The 11,148-nt window shown below is 43.0% G+C and overlaps 1 long non-coding RNA gene across 1 annotated transcript in view; it reads right to left on the reverse strand.

Annotated features, from left to right (window-relative positions):
- LOC103743155 overlaps window positions 1-11,148 on the reverse strand; it is a 40,439-nt gene that overhangs the window by 5,796 nt on the left and 23,495 nt on the right. Inside the window, exons 2-3 of the long non-coding RNA XR_607655.3 lie at window positions 1,013-1,156; window positions 414-535 (exon numbers count right to left, since the gene is read on the reverse strand). This is a non-coding gene — a long non-coding RNA (uncharacterized LOC103743155). The remainder of the gene's footprint in view (window positions 1-413; window positions 536-1,012; window positions 1,157-11,148) is intronic.

Genomic DNA, 11,148 nt, shown 5'->3' on the forward strand with positions numbered 1-11,148 from the left:
GCCTTCCCACTGAGAAATCTGTTTTGATAGAGATCAAAACACAGAATCTCTGGTTTGCCAAAGAAGGTGTCACCATCATCATCTAGGCAAGAATGCACTCCAGACTCCACAAACAGCCTGCCATGCCCACTTCTGTTACCTTGGTTCTCATTCATATTCATTCTCTCTCTCTCTCTCCCTCCCTCCCTCCCTCCCTCCCTCCCTCCAAATCCACAAATTTAAAATGGTAGTTTCACCTGGAAATTAAGAAAAAGTGGCCCAGAACACAGATGTCAGCCTCACTCAGGATGCCAGCCCAGGCCTTCTTAACTCTTCTAGTGTATATTGATGTCTCAGGGCTGTAGCTCCCTCAGGCACTGCTACCACCTAGAATTTGACCCACTGCAATATTCATGACGAGGACAACAACTTACCCAGAACTCTGGCATCAGACAGAGGATGGTGTGATGAAGGCAGGCTAAATGAAATAGACAATTTTTGGGGTCCTTTCCCAATGCAAGATTCTGGGAGTTTTACAATTGTAACATTCATGGACCTGAAATGGCCAGACAGAATTCAGTTGCGGGCTTCATACATTTAAGAGGAACAAACTAGCTGAGTATGGTGGTGCATGCCTTCAATCCTAGCACCCAGAAGGCAGAGACAGGTGATTCTCTGTAAGTTCAAGGACAGCCTGGCCTACATAGCGAGTTCCAGCCAGGACTACATACTGAAACCCTGTCTCAAAAGAAAAAACAAAACAAAACAAACAAACAAACAAAACAAAAACCAAGCAAAACCCAAAGAGGAACAAACTAAAATATGTGCAGGTCAAAGTGAGAAGGACAGCATAGGGGCTGGAAACCATGTCTCTGTCTCAAAACCAGCATGAATTAAGTGTCCACTGTGTGCTAGACATTGAGACGAGTACTAAGCATGCAGATTAATAAAGTATAGACTTTTGATTTCAAAGAACTTGAATGATCAAATCTAGAAATATGAGTTTAATAGTAACTATGTATTGAGTGCTTACCATATGTCACACACTGCTCTAAACATTTTGCGTGTGTTATTTGGTTTAATCTCCATTTCACAGATGAGGAAACTAAACCACAGAAAGGCTACATTTGTTGACAGCATAGTACCATGATGATTGAAAGAGTTGGGACTGCCAAGCCTGGAAAAGAGAACATTCAAAGGAATGTGAGTTCTTGTCTTCAGTCTTCTGTCAGAGTCCAAGAGAATACATATATTTGTATTTGGAATCTACTTCCAACTGGATTCCTGGAGGACAGAGCTGGAACCCAAGACTGGAAGCTGCTCTGAACTTAATAAAAGAAGAAGAAGAAAAAAAATCTGTCTTAGAAGTCAGAGTTGTCTATAGCTAGAACAAATGTCAGGATAGGGAGGGAGATGTTTAAACCACTCAGGAAGTGGGGAAGGTAAAACGATGCTCCTAAAAAACTCTTGCAGTTCTGAGGAGTTGTGAGTCATCATTTTCTGGGCATGCTGGCTTCAAGACCCATAAATAACCCCTTTAATGCCCTTTAAGTATTGGCCATACTTTAATTACCAGAGATAAGCATGCTCACCTGTGTTCACAGGAGGCTCCATGCATATTTCCTGTTTCTCTTCTTCCATCACCTTCCCAAGGAATTTTAAGTCATCCTTTTCAGGAGTCCCTTCACAGCTTCCCTCTGATTTCATGCTTAGGCCTAGGGCTGTGGAACTACAAGCTTAGAGCCAAGCAATGGCTGCTTCTCATTGGGGCACTCAGACTGCAGCAGATGGCCAACAGGACTGTCACTACTGGCAAGGTCCATGTAGCCCAAGGGCTCTCATGCCTCACATAGAGTAGACTATAATCACCCATTAGTTGAGCTGAGGAGCCTTTCCAACTGCCAAGACACATATTCTGTCCTTCTTCCACGTCTGGCATACTCATGCATTCATACTGGAACTTAGCAGAGCATCCAGCAGTGGAAAATATTGTTAGAAATAACCAAGCTTGTGAAGTGGCCAGGCATGGCCCTCTAAACCTACAGACTATAGGAACAAAGGTACATATCTGCCAGAGGGAAACATCTTTGGTTCTTGGGAAAGCTGCTCAATTTTTCCATCAGGTAAGGAAACTATGCCTGGAAGAGCTTCATCCTACTGCTCCACAGAGGGAGTTTCTACAAAGAGAACTATAGGTCTCAAAGGGCCCTTAAGGTTAAGGTCAGGCTCAGGCTGCCAGAGATCCAGGGAGCAATGATGTATTGGGAATATTTCTGAATTATACACTCCTAGCTTATTCTCTGAAGGCTCAGATGCTTCATCAGAAACATTATCCTGAGGGTATGGAAGGGGAAAGGGTACCACTGAAGGGCTCTTCTCCTACTCCAAATTCCCAAACACAGGTGCAGTCTCCCTCCCTGGAGTTCACAGCTTCCAGCCAGGGTATAATCTCAAAGAATCAGATAGACAAAAACTAATAAGACTCTCCTGGAGCTCCAGATATACCAAAGAAAGCAAGCCTGTGGAAGAGTAAGAGCTGGCCTGGGAACTGTTGATGCTGTGTGGCAGTGGCCCATCACGTTCTGGAGACAGTTCAAGGTCATGGTCAGGTGCTGAAGGGCAAGAAGCCTACCCAAAAAATGTCTATTGGGAATGCTGCCAGTTAGTTCCTACTTAGATCGTGTTGGATATGCCAAGATAATGACACTTGTGTTGAATGTTGTTTCATGGCTTCTCCCAGTCACATTCCCCTTAGTCACCTCTGAGAGTCAACTGGCAATTCCCCAAGGTGGAGTTAGTGGATTTGGTTTTAGAGGCCAGGTAGTCATCTGACAGGTTAAGCTGAACTAGATGGTTGAGGGTAGAGGAAGAAGTAAGAAGGTAATCAGAAGTCAGTTATGACTCATGCCTAAACCCACAAACTGGTATATCCCATCCCACTCCTCAAATGAAGGTGACTATAGGACATTGGGGCTCAAGTAGAGCTACCACAGGTTAACGAGGCTAAAGACAGAAATGTGGTGAAAGAGAGCTCCTTACTCAGGGGACTTTGTGCAACACAGGCAAACAAACTAAGGCTCCTGCCTCATTTTGCAGAATGTACTTATTGTTCAGGTTGATGTCCAAGAGCAAAGACAAGCTCAAAAAGATCCCTGCCCTGCCTCACCATTGCAGGGGGCGGGGGCGGTTCTAAGAGTCAGTGCTAGTGCATGACCATAAGGAAAGAGTCTTCCAGATTCCTGGAACCTTGCTCATATGAACTTACAGCAGTGGTGACAGCATGCACAAGGCCTACGCAAATTCAGACAAAAACCAGCACAAAACTGAAGAAGTGGGCAGGAGGCCCCAACCTTAACTGAGGAACTATTTGTAGCTGATCACTGCTGGGTAAGGGAAAGTTGATCTTCTTTAAGGGCTAAACAGGCTTCAGTGGATAAACTCACACCAAGGGACATCTGGGTACACAAACTTGACTTGATAGGCCTTAACATATATTAAAGAATGCATAAAATCCTGTGGGAAGGCTATGGGAGGTGCAAATAGGGGAGAGGGGTATAAATATGATTAAGATGTATTGTATGAAATCCACAAAAATTCAATAAAAATATTCATTGAAAAAAAAGGTCTCTGCCCCAAGACCATCATGTGGATTTAGCCACTTACTTAGCAGTCAAGCCACTGTTATTCTAAGAGGTCTAGAACTCAAAAATGACAAAGAACTAGGCTGCTCTGGGGTTAGCCAGAAGACATGGTCAAGAAGGTTAGATGCTAAGATGAGGGAGCAGAGCCATTGAAGCAGGCGAAGGGCCTTGGAGGCCAGCTGAAAGTCAAAATTCTAAGTGTTGAAGACTTGGTCTGGCCTTGGTAGCAGTATCTCCCCCTAAGCCTTTTAGTAGGTATTAAATGGGCTAAGTTGTTCCATATTCCATAGGAGCCCTGCCAGAAAAGTTCAGAAGTTGGGGTCCCAACAGAAACTATTCACCGTCATTATTAGGATAAGAAGAGAAAAGAATATCTTTGAGCTAGAGAAAGGGCGGTATAAAATTGAGGAGGAAGAACTGAACCAGTCACTGAAAAGAAAGGCCTTGACCGTGTTCCCATGGCATTATCAAATGTTTCCACACTCTAAGTACCAGAAGTAGTTTTTCTGTCCTCAAGGATGAAACAGAGAAGTGACCCACTCAGTGTAGAGAATTTTAACCCAAGTCTGGCTGATTCAAAGCCCATGCCCTTTCTATTTATCTTGCCTCCTTGAGTGAATCTTTTTCTAGCTCAAAAAGCTCTTGTTCCCTATGGCAACAGGAAATTTGTTTCTATCCACAAATGAATCAGGTGATCCTACAATGCAATACAATTAAGACAATCGTTGAATGCTAGAGCTGGAAGAGACCTAAGGGGCCATTTCTCTTGGACACATCTCTCATTCTATAGCTAGAACAACAAAAGACTCAGAGATGGTTTGTGTAGGGGGAGAGTAAACCTGAGTCAGCCTGCCCTAGGAGCTAACCAGAACCAGGTGAGGGAGAGAAAGGAAGCCAAGGTACAGAGAATTCAATTCTAGATTCGTTAGGGTGGATGCTGCCTACCCATAGTCACGTCTCCTTGGAGATGGGCACCCACCCAGAGCATGAGGAATTTCCTTCTAGTCCCTTTCTGTAGGAAAGTGGTTGGGGGTTCTTCTTCCCTCACTGCATCCCCACTGCCCATAAAGTAGGACTTTCTGGGTAAAAATTGGTTTGAGGCAAAAACATACACTTTAACTTCTGAGTTCATCAATAACTAGCTTAATAATCCTAAGTAAATTCTATAACTGCCCTTAGCCTCAGTTTCCTCCTGTGTAAAATAGAGATATCAATACCTCCTTCACAGAGTTGTGAAGATTCAATGCAGATAGATGTAAAAAATTTTAATACAAAACTATGCATCTATAACCATTTGCCTCTTTCTTATTCCCTGAAAATTCCCATATTTTCACCCCAGACTAGGTGAGGAAGGGGTGAAATTTCAGAGCCTCAGGACAGAGGCAGCCTTGTGGCACAAAGGCAAACTTTCTACTGCTTCCTGTGAGCTGTAGAGACAGCAAGGCCAGGAGCAGGTCCAGTTCTGGTTAGGCCATGCTGTTGGGCTCCTTCCTTCTAACTATGAACAAAGGGCACTATGCTTGGGGTACTTTTAATTTTTATTACTTTTATTTATTTATTTATTGGGGGTGCACACATGCCATGGCATGTGTGTGGAAGTCAGAGGATAATTTGCAGGAGTTGGTCCTCTCCTTCTACTATGTGGACCAGAGATCAAACTCAGGTTGTCAGGCGTGATAGTTAGCATCTTTACCTGCTGAGCCATCTCACTGGTCCTGAAGAGGCCCATGTCAGGGCAGAAAATGTTGACATAGGATGACAAAAAAGCAAGGACCAATGTTCTCCCTGGGGGAAATACCTAGAAGTAGTAAAGGAGTAAGGCCTTTGAAAGTGAGGAGGATGTGGACAGAAGAAAGCTGCTGGTCCTTCTTAACAGGAGTCACATTTGGGGGTATTAAGAAACAGACTGGGATGCTTTCTCTGACTGGTCTGCTAGTTCCCTTAGTCCTTGGAGACTATTATAAAGAAATCCCTCCATTGGAGATAAAATCTAAGCTCTAAGTAAAAAGTTAAGCCTCATGAAAAAAAACTACTCATAAAAAATAATAGCTCCTCAACACTTGAAGCAGGGCTCTCTGTTTGGACATAACAAGAATGGCAGAGGGTAAGGGGCCAAGCTGAAAGAGACAGGCCTTGATACATGTTGTGCTGGGTGTCTTTCCCTCCATTCCATCAATTAATGCTAGGCCCTGTGGACAACAGGAGAGCCTCAACTCTTCCCTAGACGGAAAAGCCCACATTGTACCATGACTCTACATCCCTATCTGACTCTAGCTTTTCTCCCGTTCTCAGGTAAGCTTTTGGAAAAGCTGAGTTGATTTCATCCTCCAGTTTAAAACAAACAAACAAAAACAAAACCTCATGGACTCATCCTTCATCTCCCTGCTATAACTGCCCTAATCCAAGTTCAGCTCATCTCTTACCTGCCTCGAGTCTACTTCTTCTAAGGCAGCTGGACTTCCAAGATATTAGTTGGAATCACTGGTTTCCCTTGCTTGAACTTGTGAACTGTGCACTGAAGCTTCCTTCACCTATCACATGAGGCCCTTCAGGACCTGACCCCTGCATAGCTGTATGTCTTTACTTTTGTCACAGCTGCCCCCGCCACACACACAGGAAAACTTCATATCATCAGTCATACTTAACTATTTACAGTTACTAAAATGCTGGAAGTAGTTATAGCTTCACACCCCACTTTATTTGCATATACCATGCCTTTTCCTGGAATACTCTTTCCAGCTCAACTGTCTGGTATAATTTAACCTGTCTTCAAGTTGCACCTGAGCGGTGATATCTTTGGTGAGGGCTTCCTGATCTCTCAGTTTGTCTTGCCTTCTGTCTTCTAGTCATCTTCTTAGCACCATACCCATACTCCCTGGCCAGTTCCTGCCATGTCTCATCTTATTACCCTCACTCCTTCTCCACATTGTTTAAACTGAACTTTATTCTTTTTAAAAATTTTTAATTGAATTTTTGTGTATTTCATACATAAAACCATCTTTATACCCCCTTATCCCTTCCCCTTTGGCACCTTCCCAGAGCCCCCCCCCACACACACACACGACACACTGGAGTTCATACATTCTGTCATTTGTATTAAGGCCTATTATGTGAGGTTAGTGTCCCTAGATGTCCCTTAGTACAAGTTCATCCACCAGGGTTTAGTTAGCCTGTCTAGAGAAGATCAGCTCTTCCTTACCCAGCAGTAATCAGCTGCTAATGATTTTTTGACTAAGATTGGGGCTTGCTGTTTATTTCCACAGTTCTGTGCTGGGTTTTATCTGTCTAAGTTTGCATGGGTCTTGTGCATGCTGACAGCATTGCTGTAGGCTTGTATGAGAAGGGTCCCAGGTGCCTATAGGACTATTTCTGTATGGTCTTGCACCTCCTCCCTTGCTCTTACAATCTTTCTGTCCCCTCTGCTTCAATGGTCTGTGAGCCCTGGGCAGGTGGACCTCAATATAGGAGTCCTGTCCAAGGACCCACACTCTGTACTCTTTTCTTTTAACTTTTTAAAAAATTTTATTTATTATTTTTATTTTATGTGTATGTGTATACGTCTGCATGTAGGTAAGTGCATCCATGTCATGCAATGACCGCAGAGGTCAGAAGAGGCTGTCAGATCCCCTGGGACTGGAGTTACGGACAGTTGTTAGCTGCCATGTGGGTACTGGGATTCGAATCCGAGTCTTCTGCAAGAACAACCAGTGTTCTTAACCACTGAGCCATCTCTCCAGCTCCCACCTTGTAGACTCTTATTCTCTGCATTTTGGCCATTTGTGGACTTTTGTGCTCCTGGCCCTCTGTCGTATGAGGGAGTTTCATTGATGAGAACTGAAAGATGCATTAGTGTTCTCTTCATCCCTTGTTCTATGTTCCGTGAGTGCTAGGTATAGAGGTTGCATCCTAGATGTGCCATTTAGACTTGGGCAATTCACACAGAATCTCTGTGTGTGACCGGTGGTGTAACTCTGTAATAATCTCTGTCTGTTGCAAAAGAACCTATTTTGATGGGTGGTGACTGGGATACTTGTCTGTAAATTTAAGGATTCATATTTTGCACATAGTAAGAAGATACATTTGTCTAGGGATATGAGAGCCTTGGGTTTTCTCTAAGATCTATGATCTCTCCAGCTATGTGTATTTGGCTAGGTTTATAGTACCAGACAGGCATTTCCTCCCATTGAGTGGGCTTTAAGTCCAATTAGGTAGCAGCTATTGATTACCCCCAAGATAAAAGTGCACTGTTGCACAAATGTCATTTACTGTGCTGGTCATTGATGTGGTTTTTAGGCCTTGAAGCTAGGGTTAGACCATCGACTGATGTTCTCTCTTACCAGCTTGCGTAGTGCTCTCCAAAGCTATGAGAGCTAGCTTTCACAGGAGGTGGCTTCCAGGGCAGTTCTAGCTCCATTGTTCCCAATCCTAAGTACTAAGTATGTCCTGTCTTCAGCAGTGGGGTCTTACCATCAAGTTCTGGGAAGCAATCAAGGGCTGTGGCAATAGCCTGTGTAATTTTTGGAGTCTCTTGGACTACCCTGACCAACAACTCAAAAGAAGTAAACTGAACTTTATTCTATACTAGGCCTGCCAGTGTTGTACATGCTATCTGATTGAATCATCACACCTACCCTGTGAGTTTAGTACTATAATTATCCCCATTTTGCAGCTGAGAAAACCAAGACTTGAAGATCTAGGTCAGTTGTCTAACATCACCCAGAATGCAAGGTTAATAAGTGACACAGGAGAGAACTTAACCAAGGATGACTGAAAATGCTTAACTGCAATGCTAAGTAAGGTACTAGTCTTTACTTACAAGAGAGACTCAGTCATTGTGACAGAAGCTTGCTGAAGCTGAGTAGTAGAACTGAAATCTCTTTAGGGTCATGTGTCCTAATGTCCTAGAGACAGCAGATATTTACCTCAGGGGCACCCCAGTGGTCACTGTTTATGCATAAAATCCCTGAGCCATCTTATGCTGAGGAGGTCAAAAAGTCCTGGGCAAAACTGACCAGTGCTGGGAGAAAGGGCAGGGGGCGGGGGTGTGTGTGTCAGAAGTTCAGGCTCCAACTGCCACCTGGTGGTCAGCTTTAGAGAAACAAGTGAATGTGCCTAAGGTCACCAGCTTAAGACACAAGCAAACTAAAATGGGCCCTGGCTCAAGGCATTTATTCATCGACTCAAATGTGCACTTATTTAATTTCTTTGTCTATTCAAATAAGGTGCATTGTAGCAAACACAGTTTGAAAACTGAGAATTCAGGAGTGAACCAAACAAAACTTCCTATTCTCAGTGAGCTCACATTGTAATGGTGGAAGACAGACAAGAAATAGTAAGTAGAGAGCAGTAGTGTTGCTCAGCAATGAAGTGAGTATTTCACATGTCTAAAGTCCTGAGTTCAATCCCCAGACTGTCTCACACACACACACACACACACACACACACACACACACACACACCATATCACACATTGTGTGTTACATAGTGGTGAGCGCTATTAAAAAAAAGAGAGAGAGGGAAGGGGAAGACAGAAGGTAGAATTTGAGAAAAGACTTATAAGAGATAAAAGAGACAGCCATGAAGATGCCTGCTGAGAAACTGGTTCTGGGGTAAGGAAACAGCCCAAGAAAGACTTGAAGGTACGGGCAAGTGTAATGTGTCGGAGGCGCAGTCAGGAGCAAACAAGCGGAAGAGCAATAGGAGAGGAGCAAAAGTGAGGTAGGCAGAAGTTAGGTCACATGGGGCTCTGAGGGCCCATTTTATATAGTGAGTGAATGAGATGGGAATTCATGGGTGGTAATTTATCCAGGGTCATCCATTCTAGTAACTGGCACTAGGCACTCTCTCAAAAGCCTCTGTTCTGTAGTATTGACAGGGATAGTAAACACAGAAAGAAACCTCTATAGATTTGCCCAATTTTTCTTTGTCTTTTACAAAAGCAATTTGGTGAAGGATATTCTTTCCAGCAAATGTCACTAGATCAACTGGACAACCATAGTCAAAAATAAAAATAAGGGGCTGGAGAGATGGCATAACGGTTAAGAGCACTGGCTGCTCTTTCAGAGGACCCAAGTTTGATTTCTAGCACCCATGTGGTGGCTAACAACCATCCATAACTCCAGTTCCAGGGGAATCCAATGCCCTCTTTTGATGTCCACTGACATTGCACAACACAGGTGCACTTACACACATGCAGGCAATATGATCATACACATAAAATAAAAATAACAAATTTTTTTTTTAAAAAAAATAAATAAATAAGAGGCTTAAAAGATGGCTCAGAGCCAGGCATGGTGGCACGTGCCTTTAATCCCAGTACTTCAGAGGCAGAGGCAGGTGGATCTCTATATGATTGAGGCCAGCCTGATGATCTACATAGTGAGTTCCAGGCCAGCTGGGGCTACAAGGAGACACTGTCTCAAAAAAAAAAGATGGCTCAGAGATTGAGAGCTTGCTGCTCTTGCAGAGGACCTAAGTTCAGTTCCCAGCACCCATGTGGGGTGATTCATAACCACATGTAACTCCAGCTTCAGGGGATCTGACACCATTTTCTGTCCTCTGCAAGCACCTGCACACATGTGGCACACACAATACATTTTAAAAAACAAAGACAAATCTTTTAAAAAATACAAAATAAACCTAGACTTAAGCCTCATACTTTGTATAAAAATGAACTCAGCATGAATCATGGGCATACTCTCAAGCATCAACAATATCAGAAATATGTCACTGTTCAAAAAAAAAAGTAAAATGTGGACCAATAAGGTGGCTCAGCAGGTAAAGGCACATGCCACACAACGCTGAATTCAATCCCAAGGACCTTTGTAAAGGTAGAAGGAGATAATCAACTCCACAAACTTGTTCTCTGACCCACACACATACCTTGTGGTATGTACAACCACACACATACATATCATGAACTCTCACACACATATACAATAAGAAATACGTTAATTTTGAAAAAGAAAAAAGTTAATTATTTAAGTAATTTTAAAAAGTGTAAAACTTATAGAAAAAAAGAGAAATTCTTTGGGGCCTGGAATTAGTCAAAATGTTTTTAGGCTTGGCATCAAGAGTATAATCCATAAAAGGAAAAATCAATATCAGAATTCATCAAAATTAAAAAGTTTTGCTCTGTTAAAGTCATGCTTTATTCACTCAAAACCATGCATATGCATAGCAGCTTTATTCCTAGTAGCTCAAATCTGGAAACAATCAAGGTATCATTCATCTGGTGCCTGGGTAAACAAACTATGGCACATCTACACCTTGGAATGGCACTCAGCAATAAAGTGGAACAAGCTATTGCTATGCTCAACTTGAATAAACCTCCAGAGAATTGTGCTGAGTGAAAAGGAATAGTTCAAAAAGATTACATATTATATGGCTCCATATTTTTTTTTTGGTCTTTTTGAGACAGGGTCTCTCTGTAGCCCCAGCTGTCCTGGAACTCATTATGTAGACCAGGCTGGCCTTGACCTCACAGAGATCCGCCTGCCTCTGCCTCCCAAGTGCTGGGATTAAAGGA

The sequence above is a fragment of the Nannospalax galili genome, unplaced genomic scaffold (genome assembly GCF_000622305.1).
Source record: "Nannospalax galili isolate Female #2095 unplaced genomic scaffold, S.galili_v1.0 scaffold280, whole genome shotgun sequence".
Classification (NCBI taxonomy): domain Eukaryota; kingdom Metazoa; phylum Chordata; class Mammalia; order Rodentia; family Spalacidae; genus Nannospalax; species Nannospalax galili.